Source organism: Clarias gariepinus, chromosome 6 (genome assembly GCF_024256425.1).
Source record: "Clarias gariepinus isolate MV-2021 ecotype Netherlands chromosome 6, CGAR_prim_01v2, whole genome shotgun sequence".
Lineage (NCBI taxonomy): Eukaryota > Metazoa > Chordata > Actinopteri > Siluriformes > Clariidae > Clarias > Clarias gariepinus.
The window spans coordinates 33,051,485-33,065,816 of record NC_071105.1 but is presented as its reverse complement, the minus strand read 5'-3'; the positions used below and the strand labels follow the sequence as shown (position 1 = coordinate 33,065,816).

Below are 14,332 nucleotides of genomic sequence, written 5' to 3'. Positions count from 1 at the left end.
TGGGCTTTTCTGTCTTCAGTCTTGTCTTCAGTAAATGAAAATCATGCTCTGTTTGGTTAAAAGCAGGGGACTGACTTGGCATGTGAGAAATATTATTACTTAATTATATTTAAATATTATAAAACAATTTCTTTGCCTTGGGTACTTTTCACTGTATGTTTTGTGTCATTATACATCTGCAATATGAAACAATGTCCTATAGGTTTTGCAGAATATGTCAAAATACTTTTTTTTTTTTTTGACAAGAATGAAACTGTGCATGCTATGGCCTTGGGAAATTTTTAAACATGCCCCATACCACCATTATCAAAGCACCAGCTGAGGGAATTACTTTTGAAACAAAACACTGTTCTTTACTCTAGTACATTTCCAGGAATTTGTTAAATCAAGTGGACTGTGTGTGTCGCAATGATGTGTGTGTCACAATGTCACCAAAATCGTCTCAGAACTCCACTTGCCATAACATATGGTGACTTACAACCATGGCCTCCTTGGACTACAACAACCCATTCACTGTAACCAAATCTCTTATTATGCATAGCAGTATTAAATCATTATTGCACCATACTTAAGCACAAAGTGATGTTCAGCCTAACAGCCCAACATGTTGGCCTAAACTTACCAAGGCTTGTATTCTGGAGTTGACTATGTTTTAATTTGCTGGGTTTTTGTGACTTTGGATTTTCCTCTGTTACCCTGTTCGCTAATTGCCTGACTCATTGCCTGACCCTGTTCTTGATTCTACATCATGTTGTGGACATGCATTTGCATCTATTTGTATCTATTTGTATTCTGACAGATACTATTCTCTATCTGTATCCTGACAGAGTGCTTAGGCATATACTTGCATTATTTTAGCGCAAGATCTTATGTTAATGACAAGTCAAACCTTTCCAAAAAGTCTTCTCCCAAAGACTTTCAATGGTATCTAATTCATGTTCACAAAATGAACCAACTGTTCCAGCCCCAGATCTGAACACCTGCATTAGAGGCTTGTACTGTACAGTGGACACTATGCATGGTGGATTTTCTTATGGCCATACTGGAGTTTAGTCCAAATCCTGTGAGTTCTCATCACATTCTTCGTGTTTTTAGGATGCAACTTCAACTGTTTAAATGACCTCCGATCACAGTTTCATTCTCTCACCCTTTCAGGTTTTATTATTATGTTGTACAGTTCTTAACCAAATTCCAGTCATTTTAGCAGTCTCCTTAGTTGCAGGCTAATAATTTGAACTTTATAAGTAATAAGTAATATAGGATATATTGGATACTGTATGTCTTCCAACAAGGGACTTAAATTAGCTAAGTAAGTTGGGCCATGTATCAAAAAAAAAAATTGGCCATGTATCGTTTTTTTTAAATGACCAAAAAAATAAATTGCACTTTTGTGTCCCATGCTACATGTTGAACACAAACTGAAAAATGAACTCAGAACAAAATTTGCAGCAGAATTATTGATCAATTGGTGCCATCACAGAGGGTGTAAAGAGCAGAGGCTCAGACAGAGACCAAGAGCCAGACTGGCAGGCGATATAGCACATGCTGTGTTCGTGGTCATAATTGCTCTCCAACATAGAGTTATTTCTGATGACAAGTTAGTTGTTTCTGTTTTTGTCTTTGTCATACTGGCGAGACATAAAACAGCTCATCGCCATAACCTCAGCATCATACTGTAGCCAGCTTTGTGAATCACCTTCATCTCCAAACTGCCATTTCTTACAACTTTTGGTCTGTTCCTTTTATTCACTGACAGTGTGCTTTTGTATGGGAGGTTTGCTGACACATTATAATTATCACAACATACCAGCTAGCTCCTTAGTTAGGCTAATGCTAGCAAGCAGAAGACAAATTGCAGCCAGGTGACTCCTCCAAATCAAACCGAAGTAGTGTGGTGGCTGGTGTTTGAGTGTGTGTTAGTGTCATTAAATGTTCGTGTGTGTCAACCTGCCCCAAGAAGCTTAGATGTGCAGGCAGCAGTGGAGCAGGAGAAAGAAGCTGCAGCTTCACCGAAATGAAGACTTAAAAAACTTAATTACATGCCTGTTTTGTTACATTTTCACACCATGTGGCAGACAGCCCTCTGAGATTTACTCGCAAAAAAAGAAATTTTACCCAGGTGGGTGTTAATTTCACTCCCTGCTTCTGACATGGTTGTTTAAGAAATAACTAGCTAATTACTTTGTAAGTGAGAATTAGGGTTAAAAAGATGTTAGCAGCTGAAACTTACAGTATAAATCACTGCAGCAACCATCCAAATAAAGGCTCTTAAATATTTGCTTATTGAAGTCCAAATGGCGGGCTGTTTTTGGCCAGGCAGTGTACAGTCCAAGCATGCAGCTGAACTGCTGATGGCTATAGGTCACAAGCTTACTGCTTTAGGCTTTTAATGAGGTGCTGTGACTTCTGTTTATTTATGAGGCTTTTTCAGAAGATTTGTGTCTTTTTTAGTGATTGCATACTAGTTTTTGAGTCATCTAGTGGGATCCAAGCAGTTAAGATGCTTTTGTTCACTGCAGAACAGGCTTTCTATTTATGGCAATCTACTTGAGCATTAACTAATGCAAAAAAAAACATCCAATTAGTAATGGTATGCTAAAATAAAAAGCACCATAATAGCTTCCTAATACAGACACGCACTTCCAAACATTTATGCTTTTTTTAGGTGTATACGCCCAGCTACTGTATAATCCCCAGCAAAACTTAGCAAGGTTCTGAATAGCAAATCAGAGGCATTAGTACTGGCCAGTTCAGTGCCCCTTAGGAGACTGTGTTTTTATTCAGCTTGCTGTGGGCTCTTTGTGTTTATGGTCTCATACTGTGGATCATGGTCCCATTTTGATCTCCCATTCTCTTAGTTCCGGCTCTGTCTCTCTGCAGCATTAATGTTGCAAAGGCCTTTTTGTGCAAGCTTTAGAATTCCACACTATTCTCTGATGAATATCAATGACAGCAGTTTGTTATTGACGAATGAGTGGCACTAAGTGGTTCCAGATGGTTTAAATTTATGTGCCCTTTAAATCAAATATGAAGGAAGTGGAATGTCTGTTTCACTTGTGCTTATTGTTTGTTCAGTCTTATTTAAAATGATAGTTAACAGGATCTTTGCACATAGGAACCAATGACATGACATTTTCCATTTTCCTGCAGCTGATATTTTTTCCATGAATTATTATGCCTGGTCTCAATAGAATACTGAGCCATGTCTGATTTATGCATGATAGCAATTCAAACAAACACCCTGGAATCGAAGACTGTTTTGGGCAAGAGCAGCCATGTTATGATGAGAAAGGTAACAGCTTTTCAGCTTCGCTTGTCTTCTCTATTAGCATTCCACCAACACTTTAGGGATGTTAATAATTTTCTTGGAATGACTGGAGAGGTTGTTTAATACACACAATATGTTGCAAACAGGGTGGAAGACATATTTTCATAATATAGCACAACATGTCAACTAATTGTATGAAAAAAAAAATTAGGTTGATTTAAATAAATGATTTATGCCTCAGGATTTGCAGAGGGACATACTCCCATCTATGAATAGAAATGCATGAGTTCATGTCCCATGACTGGCAGAGGTTGATAAATGTGAGCCAGCAGCCAAAAGATGCCAGTGGGCCAACGGAGCTTTAACCTCTAACTGCTTCAGAGGTTCCCAGGAGGTTATTCTGACCGCTACATGTCAAAAAATCTTCTCAACAGTCTTCTATGACAATCATGTCCTAAAGTGCAAACTTCCTTTCTCACTGTTACTGACCGGGAAAGATAAAAAACATTAAGTATAATAATAAAAATATGTCAATGGCTATGTTAAATCATACAATTTCTTACCACAGTACTGTGGAGAAATCTTGAGCCACCCCTCATTTCTTTCTCATATTGATGTACTGTAAATTTAATTATGTTAAGAAATGGGAACATACAGGATGTTTCAGGCTGCACACTGACTAAAGATACAATTTAAGAATTGGTTGTTTATTTAACAACCTCACAGCAACCTCGTTTTCCCTTTCGTCTGTTCCAACCACTCAGCATTTAGCATCACCAGTATACTAATTGCCGGCCTGATCGGGCCAAGTTAGATGTTTGTTTTTATGCTTGAATGGTTCACAGGTCAGTGTGTGACTTAAAAAAAACATTCCTCTGAAAATGTTCAGGTTCAGGGACAGGACTGAAAATGAGTCAATGCAAAATCATGCAAAAAAACCAAAAAAAAGCTAAAAACCGTCCTTCAGGAGGCCTGTAAAACTTAAAGAGTACATAAAAATACAAAAATGTCTGTCTCTTTAGAAGAAAAATATGAAGAAATTGGGGTGGCTCAGGATTTTTGCACAGTACTGTAAGTGCAGCTATGTTAAAAATACACTTTGGCAAATTGGCAAAACATGATGGCCAATTAAGGTTAATAACACTGCTGCTTTGGTTTAAACATTTTACTCAGACTGTTCAATTTTGAGTGGTTTAGCTTTTTCTCTCTGTGAGTTTTGTAATTCTGTGGTTCTAATTAATAGAGAGCAGCTCGTCTCCACAGCACTGTGGGTTTCCCTCTTTGGCTCTGTGCCTGTGAACTGGGTCAGACCTCTTTCAGGTTAATAAAACACACAAACACACACACATCAGCTTCAATTAAAACCACCAAACCTTCCGCAGCTCTGCCCATTTTACTTTCCATGTCGATGATGGAAAGAACCAGACCAAATAGAAAACTCCAAATATGGAGGAGATGGGAAAAAACGTTGAGGAAAAACCCCCAGGGATGCTGAAACTGCGGAAGTCTGTGGTGCAGATACAGTATAAACCTGGAAGAACAGTCTGTGTCTGTTTCTTTACATAGTAAATATGTGCATGGTTATTTTTAGATAACAACACACCGTGCAAATTAGTTTAGGCCTACGATAATAAGCTTGTGTTGCCCATTTCCTAAAGAAAACAGATGAGCTATTGACCTGATTTCTGCACCTGTGCATACAAAGGCAAGCTGTATTTCAACAGCAACTCTATTATTTTCTGAAAAAATGCACATTGATGACTGTCTGCATAGTATTTAATTGAATGAATGAATGAATAAATGAATTAATTAATTATTTAAATATTTAAATATTATTTTAAATGCCAATCATTATCACTCATAGAGCTGTTGGAGCTACAGAGCTTTTGGACCAGCAGGTGGTATATAATGATTTTCACCTGCATGGTGAGCTTACTTATGTGGGCTTTGTTTATCTTTTTTGGGAAAATGAGAACACCACCAATCAGAAATTGTGAGAGAGAAAGAGAGAGACAGGGCAGTGCTGACAGAGGTCACACATATCTCACATGCAGACACACACATATGCCGGAGCAAATGCCTGGAAAGTGTTGATGAACTTGGGCAAGGCGAAATATTGGCCTGAAATATTGCAATGGTGTTTGTTTTATTTTGGTTATTCCACTGAGTGTTGAAAGCGTGCTAAAAAGTGCTGGTGGGAAAAAAAAGCAAGCCCGAAGCTCTGTCAAAGTCCATTTGTCTCCTGAGTCCTCATTCACACCCACCTTGACACACACTGTGTTTCTGCACACACATATTGCTAGTAGACTCATGGAGCTACTGGACCCCTAGACACTTTTAGTTTATTTCAGACAATTCCAAACAAGTTAAATATATTTTCCCCAATTAAACCAGGAAAAAAATCCAAAAGAAAATGTTTATGTTTATTGTCCTTCAAATCAGTCAGGCCTTTATAGTATAAATAGCTAGCTACAGCAGAAGCTTCTCCTGAGTAAAAAAGGCATATGACAGGCTGTTAAAGGACTTGAACTCCAAGTGCTACTGTAGGTCAGACAAAAATGAACCCATTGATGATCATTAAGATCATCTCTACGGTGAAGCATGGTGGTGCCAGCATCATGCTAAGGAAGTACTTCTCAGCGGTAGGAGCAAGGTCAGAATGAAAGAAAGTATAAGTGCATCCAAATACAGAGAGAACTTTGAATTAATCTTTCATCATAGTGCATATGACCTAAAACAAGATTCATTTTCAGGACGACAACAACCCAATGCCTATCGAGAGACTGAATGAACATGATCAGGTCTTGCCAAGAGGATTAAGAGAAATGGCCAAAATCCAGGTGTGCACAGCTTGTTGAGATTTACTTGAGAAAACCTAAACCTGTAATAGTTTCCAAAGGAACGACCAAGTACTGAATACTGGGGCTAATTCTTATTTGAATAATAAATTTCAGTTCTTACTACATTTGCTAACATTTCGAAAATATACTTAGATTGTCATTAGGCTAATGTGTGTAGATTGATCAGTAGATAGATTTTAAAAAGTAAAGCTATAAATACAATAATATAAACAAACAAATCTATAAAAACAGTGTGCAAAATCCGAAAGTATATGACTATAGTTGGCCCTCCATATGTGTGGATACCGCATCCACATCTTTGTATTCAACCAACCACATTTAACAGCAACAGTGATTTAAAATTCACACACATATTTGACAGCAACCTTCCCTACAATTTTTTATTTTATTTTATTTCACTTAAGCAAAATTTCTTGTTGATTTCAAATCAATTTTGTGCAATTTTATGGACCAAAAAAATAAAATAAAAAATTTAGTTTATGCTTAAACATTTAATTTTTTACTTCTAATTAGTAAAAAGAATGTGTGTAGATTATGCTCGGTGTAGTTTACACATTAATGACACTCTTTTTTCTTTTACATTTTCAATTAATATGCTGGGTTTAGATTTTAGAGAGATGTATTAGTGCAAGGTACAAAGGTAACAAATTAGTTTGTAAAATGTCCTTGGAACCACCACAAATAGTTTAAATAAAGCAATTACAATACAATATACCTTTTGTCTAGTCTGCAACTGCCACTATGTTTGTATAAAAGTATAAGATTAGCAACTGAGTACTGAAAGCACTCCAGTGATTTGATATTTCTAAAGTAATTTCTCATAAACACCAGTGCAGGGTTTTCACTGAGCTCAGCAGAGACTCCCAATGCAATTGCTGCTACATGATCAATATGATAATCAAGAAATACATGGTCACCCAATGCTGAATATATATATATATATGTATGCATTGATCTATCAGTAGAAAGAGATCCCTATAGGTCCCAATTATCTGGAAAGTGGACCATTTTGAGGACATTAGTTACTCTAACATGATAGTGACATGGTATAGTGTGTGCACTGAAAAAATGATTTATGCATAACATATTTAAATTAATTAAACATTTTCACGCAAGTAAAATCTGTACAGTGAGCAAAAATAAATGTTTTTTAAGTAAAATAAACCAAGTAAAATAAACCATTTTTTTTCGCTATTCATCATTAATGTAAGTTGTCGCAGTGATTGTTTTTCTTAATCTTGACTATTGTCTTAACTTTGTTAAAAATTGCAGCAGTGTACCTGTGCCACATAAAAAAAAAAAGTAAATAAATAATAAATGCACTGGGGCGTATCGGTCCTACCTTGGTCCATTTTAATTGAATGATGGGGTGAAGACGGGCTGCCTGCTGGTTTATTAGACTACATCTGTTAAACTGGCTATACTGCATGCCGCCTACATCATAAATGGTTCCTAACACTTCTAACCAAGAAACCCTTAGCCTCTATTAAATTCATTACCCCCATGTTTTTACATGATTTCTCACTTATAGGCTAATTTATACTCATTTATGCCATTTTGAATACAGTACAGTACTTTCGTGTTTGCTCTAGGGTACCTTTCTTCTCCTAGCTTTCAACGCTACAGTACATTACCGCTGTGTAATCACCACACACACTCACATTGTACATACAGCTAAATCTATTTTAACCTCACTGAGATTTGACCAGGAAATAGTCTACTTCAGTTCACTATTATTAAACATGTTATTTTCCATATGTGTCATACATATTAACGTGCAACAAATTATGTACAGGAAATGAACATTATTAGCCTTATCCTGGAAAACTAAGCCGACAAACAAAGCTGAAAGAGTCCTTTCCTGTTACAAAAAATCTTTAGCAGGCGGTTAACTCGGGTAACTCAGCTGCCTAGCCTAACCACATACTGACATGATTAACCAGAGCCGTTAAATTTTAATGTGCACGTCAACATGTACAGTAAGTGTATTTCTTTACATTTCTTTACATCTTTTCTTTTCATCTACTGGGATGTGGACGGTTGCTAAGTTGGCATCTTATTAAAAATCACTGACTAGAAATGCGTGGTGCATTTTTACTCATCAGTTTACTATTGCTGTAGAAATCAGAGGAAAGTGTGACAGCTTTGTATCACATAATATACAGTAGCAACAACAATTGCCTGGATACACTTACTGGTATGGAGAATGTGGAGAATGTACTATATGTCATGATAATATTACAGGTTTATATACATTAATAAAATGGTGTTATGCTTGCTAGCTAAAGCAAATCATGAAAATAACTAATGCAGATTTTTTTAAAGGTGAAGTATAACAGCCTGAAATAATGATGATATTATAAGCATTTATTTTGTTATAACCCTGCGATATTCAAGCAAATTCTGTAAATATCTCATTACATAAAGCTTTATGCTTACAAAGGTCTGAATGGTGATAGCAGTTGTCTTTTAATGCTTAACAATATGGCAGTTTGTTGTTATGTGTTGGTAAAAAAATTAGGCTTTATATTATCATTTTAACATATTGTTTAAAAGATACCTCTTTTTAAAAATTTAAAGCAAAAAAAATTATTCAATCCTTATTTAACCAGGTGAAAAAGCAAACAGTTTGTCAACATGGCAGCATAAAAATAAACGTGGCCATTAGCAGTGTTAACTGATGGAGCTGGCTTTTATATCCTTCATGGATACTAGCCTTTAATATCCTGCCATAGTATTTGGATTCTCCCAGTTCCGTACAGTGTTCCAGGCTCAAGGGGAAACATTATACTATTTGCCCAGCTCTTTCCTGACATGTACGTACAAAACCCAACTATAACTTGTGAATGAATAAATGAATGAATGGATAAAGGTAGGCTGGATCAATATATTTTAAAAGAGATTTACAAAAGAAAAACAACATACTTCTTAGTCCATTGTGTTTTTACAAGCCACTTTGTTACTTATCAACAGCAAATAGATGTCAAATAAAATTACATACAGTGTCTATAAAAGTTGAAAAAAAAGTGAAAACTCTCCACACAGTAAAATTTACAGTGTTGAATAAAAAGCTTACAATGTTTATATATAGTAGCAATTAAAAATTATGAACACACCAGTCAAAAGTTTGGATTTATTTTCTACATTCTAGAACAACACTGCATTTTATTAAAACTATATAAAGTAACACATATGGCATTAGGTAATTACAGTAAGTAACAATAACACTAACAACAGTCAGTTGTTCTTTTAAGACACGAAGGTCAGCTGCTCTGGAACAGTTTTTGCAAGAACATAATTGTCAAGTGTATTTGCAAAACCCACCAAGCACCATGATGAAACCTCATCAACCTCATGAAGACCATACCAGGAAAGCAAGACCAAAACTTACCTCTGTTAAAGAGAAGGTAATTTAGAGTTACCAACCTCAAAAATCACCAATGAACAGCTTCGGATTAGAGCCATTATGAAGGCTTTACAGAGCACAATAGCAGACACATCTCAATATCAACTGTTTAAAGATGATTTTTTTCAATGCGTCAGCAATGGTTTACAGTGTAGAAAGAAATAAAAATCAGAAAAGACCATGGCAATATAAGGTGTGTCAAAACTTTTGACTGGTAGGTGACGCATATGAACTTTGAAAGTGTTAAATCAAGACTGGGGGTTTTACTGTATACTCTCCAATTAATGTCTCTATCCATGTAAACTTGTTTTAGTCTCCAATCCAGTAAGATGTCTTTAACCAATTAATTTACACAAATGCATGTGAATGCAAACAGTGCATCTACTACAGAAGCCGATTTGGTTCGTCTTTTCCCCCCACATGTTTATATTGTCTCATATCCAGTTATTATTTCTTAAACACGTTACTCGTTCCACATCTGGACCATGACCCTGTCCATGTCACTGTCCATGGTGCTGACATAACATTTATTGCACACAGGCTTTATAATCTTGTTGAAAGCGGGAAGAAGAAAAAACACAGCATGTAATGAAGCCTTACCTTTGGCACTGAAGCTTTGTAAAGCAAAATCAATATTCTTTCATGCCGCATTAGCATGCAAATAGCCTGTGTAGATAATGGCAGCCGGAGGGGCTTACATCTCCGATATGATCCTCTAAAAGATTAGAAAAATTTTCTAACTGGTAGGACTAATCTTCGCAAATGGATGAATGCATTACATATCAATATCTATCTATCTCCCCCCCCAAAAAAGAACATTAAAAAGATAAATGGGTATAGTAATGTGTAATTGATTCTTTTATTTTAAAACACTTCAAACTTGTTTTTTGTTACCTTATAAAACTGGAACAGAGTGAAATATTGGTTTGAATCAACCAGGATGAAAATACAGAAGGATTTGCCTAGAGTTAACCTAGAGTATGTGTTACAGACTGTAAAATATTTGCTATTTAACATTATGCCATGGCAACAAGACTCAATATCTATGTTAGCATAGTGGCTATTTTTTATCATTAGGTTGTATTTTAAATAAACCTATAAAAAACTGTGTTGTAAAAAGTATAAATGGTCTGAATTACCACGTTTATGATTTTTTATATCTATTTCCCGTAGTGTTAATGTTTTATAACTTCCATGTTTATGCCTATGATAGATACGAACTCTTGGGAAAGAAAAGTATGAAAACGTTTAGAGACGTATTAACCCCTTACCAAATTGATACTTCTGGATAATTCAATATGATTATTATTATTATTATATAAACAGCGTGACATACCTTTAGGAGTGACGGTTGGGCTGTAAGGTGTCAACGGCTTTCCCTGCGCGTGCGTTTTTCACTCTGGTCTCCGCGTGCAGAATGGAAGGGGTAAAAGCGGGAAAACGGTCTGCGCGAGACGTTTTCTCTGAGATGATTCAACCAAATCCGTGACGAAATGAATGAATTAATTCGGAATTCGGATTTAAGTATAAGTTTTAAGGTTGGAAACACTTTTAGGAGTAAAACGCAGCTGGGAAATTCGTGAAGTTTTACGGCACCGTAGACGACGTGAGGTGTAGAGCGCGCGCGTCTCTCGTACTCGGCTCTCCTGACACTCTGTACTCCACTCATCGAGTCACGTGATAAACCTCCACCAATCCCCCCCCCCCCCCCCCCCCCCCCACACACACACACAAGCGCGCGCGCACTTATTCATTTACTAGTGATAGATGTGGAAAGAGTTTGAAGAAATATTTGAAAGGTTGAAGCTAAAAATAAGCTGATCAGCTTTATTGTAATCAATGATATGATTATTTCAGGTTCAAGCCCACATACACAACTGTCTCTCTTCCTGTACAGCAGAACTCTCTGCCTGACTTATTAATACAACGAAATAAAATTTTGTAAGGCTGTGTATCTTAATGTTTGTTTATGCTAAGTTTTATAGATAATATCTGAGGTTTGACACATACGCAGAAACGCTATCAGAACTTTTGGTTCAAATCTGGCACAAAACTGCTCATAATTTCCCTTCTCTTCAACATTTTGATTTAATTAGTGCAAGTTTAACTTCAGGCAAATGCCTATGGACTGGCAAAGTTTCATTAAAATCTGTCCAGCCAGTTTTGCGTGATGTTGTGACTTCACGCACACACTGATTTAGCATAGACAATCCTCATTTGTTTGTTTTTTTTGGTAAAGTGAAAGGAACTGGAGGAAACCCACACTGACAGTAACCTGAAAGATCAAACAGAGCTGTAAAGCTGCAACCACATGGTCTAGTTTTAGTAATATTTATTAATTAATTTATCATCTACACCGCTTATCCGGTACAGGGACATTGGAGGGCTGAAGCCTGTCACAAAAGACTTTGGGCATGAGGCGGGGTACACCCTGCACAGGGCACCAATTCATTGCAGGACACACACATACACACCAGGCAATTTGGTGCAAATTCAAATCAGCCTTTTCTGCATGTCTTTGGGCTGTGGGACCAAACTAGTACACAGTGGAAACCCCCCAACCACTGGGAGCGAGAACATGCAAATACCAAACACACAGACATCAGAAGTGTGAGGACATAGTGCTAATTACTATGCCGCCATGCCACTACAGTAAAACCTCGGATTGCGAGTGTTCCGCAAGACGAGCAAAGATTTTAAATAAATAATAAAAAAAAAAAAAAACGAGCAAGTCTTGGTTTACGAGTACCGAGTATTATGTATCACGCATGCCTTTCTTGTTTTGATGCCAAGCGTCACGTGATCACAACTGAGCCAACGGTTTTTCTCTCTCTTGTGTTGCGAAATTGGGGGTAATCGTCTCCCCTGCTGGGTTTTAGTGCTTGTATCGTACTGGTATAATCAACATCCTTAAGCGTGTACTGTTTATTATAACACTGTGACCACGTCTGTGTGTAAAACATATTTTATTTTGTGTCTGTATGCGTGTATACAGCGCGCGTGTAAAGCAAAAGAAAGTCTTATTAGAAGGTTAAAAATCCATTGTCTTCCTCAGTCTCTCTGATGTGTGCGCGCGCGCATAATTTGACACTGTGCTGGTTCACACACTCTCTCTCGGGATGGGAGAGGCTTCACACACACACACACACACACACACACACAGCGCCTGCGCGCACAAATGGAAACACTTATCTGTCAGGATTTATTTTTACTTTTTTTTAAAAGGTAAAGTGCAGGTTAATTTGTTTAATTTTTACGTAATATTTTGTGGTAACTATTTTTATGTATTTACTTTTTTGGGCTGTGGAATAATTTAAGGTTCCACTATTTCTTATGGGAAAATTAAATTTGGTTTTTCGGGTGTTTTGAAATAGGAACCCGCTTCTGCATCGAATTATGCTCGTAATCCAAAGTTCCACTGTACTATTAATATTTTTAAAAAATAGTATATATGCTTAAAGTATTTAATAACCTAGTTAATGTTAACTTGGTTAATGTAAATAGAATATTTTTTCCTTAAATGGTTTCATATTATTAGGTCTACATTTTTCCTTCTTTTAGCTTACATTTACATTTAGGCATTTGGCAGCTTCTTTTAACCCTTTTCATGTTTATTGCATAAGATCACTGCATCCCCTCTTTTGTAACAGAAACTGTAATGCGCTGTGTGTTCTGACACCTTTTTACTAGAACCAGCATTAACCTTTTCAGCAGTTTAAGCTACAGTGGCTATTCTATTGGCTCAGACTACATGGGCCGGCCTTTACTGCCCTACGTGCATCAGGAAACCTTGGCAGCCTATATACATTTTCGGGTAAAGAAACTTTGTCCTTAGCAGTAAAAAGGAATTTGACCTATAGTTGCTGAGGTTGTTGGGATCTAAGCCATGTTTATATACATGTTGCATAATCTTATATTTAAAGAATATAAATGGAATGGAAGCGACTATTCTATTTGATAGAATGCTATTAATTATAGTGAACATAAAAGGGCAAAATAAGTAAAAAAAAAAAAAAAATCCTCAAAAAGTCTTAAGAGTACAATGTCCAAGGGACAATTTGTGGGATTCAAGCATGCAACCACCTGAGAGGACAACACTCGGTGGAAATTGCTGAAGGCAGCTAATAGGATGATGTGGCTCTGAGGGATTGGTGTCTGTGGGAAATATATGTGATCTTATCTTGTCAATTTTGTCAATAAACAATGTCTTAAACTTTTCACGGGATTTCATGGAGAGAAAAAAAGCAGCAACATGATGTAAGATTGAATTAATGCTATTGAACTCTGCTATGGGTCTGTAAGCATTACCATATATTTAATATAGTTTTAAACTAACAGTATTTAAGTCTTAAAGGGTCTATCTTAAATCTTAAGTTTTAAAGGGGCAAGACAGTTCAGTGTGAGGAAAGATGAAGAGCGTGATAAGCTCCGTAGAGTTAACGCAGGATAGTAGAGAGTCTGGAATACGAGGTATGTGCATGGAGGTGAAGGTGTTAGAAAATTGAGTGTCAGGAACTGACTTCATGGATTGGACAAGGGAATGGGGTTAGGTAGAGGTGAAGAAAGGTAAAGAGACAGCCAGGAGTCAAACAAAATCATTTAAAATTATTAGAAAAATGACCAGAAACGGTGTGGGAAAATGCTGTAATTTTGAAGGACCTCAGCAGGTAGGTTAATCCAAACATCTTGAAAAACTAACCACAGGTCCTTCTGTCTATTCATTTTATTCCAGACAGACTTGATGATGTGGAGATCAGCAGTCTGTGGGAGCCAAACCATCACTTTCAGGTCTTCACT

General features: G+C 36.7%; 1 protein-coding gene across 2 annotated transcripts in view; it reads right to left on the bottom strand.

Annotated features, from left to right (window-relative positions):
* cacng5a (calcium channel, voltage-dependent, gamma subunit 5a) overlaps window positions 1-11,016 on the bottom strand; it is a 32,787-nt gene extending 21,771 nt beyond the window's left edge. Inside the window, exons 1-2 of one of the 2 annotated variants that reach the window (XM_053499077.1) lie at window positions 10,872-11,016; window positions 10,136-10,250 (exon numbers count right to left, since the gene is read on the bottom strand). The gene's annotated coding sequence lies outside the window, so the exon portion shown is untranslated. The remainder of the gene's footprint in view (window positions 1-10,135; window positions 10,251-10,871) is intronic. The other variant, XM_053499078.1, reaches the window with a different exon arrangement.
* Between the last annotated feature and the right edge of the window lie 3,316 nt (window positions 11,017-14,332).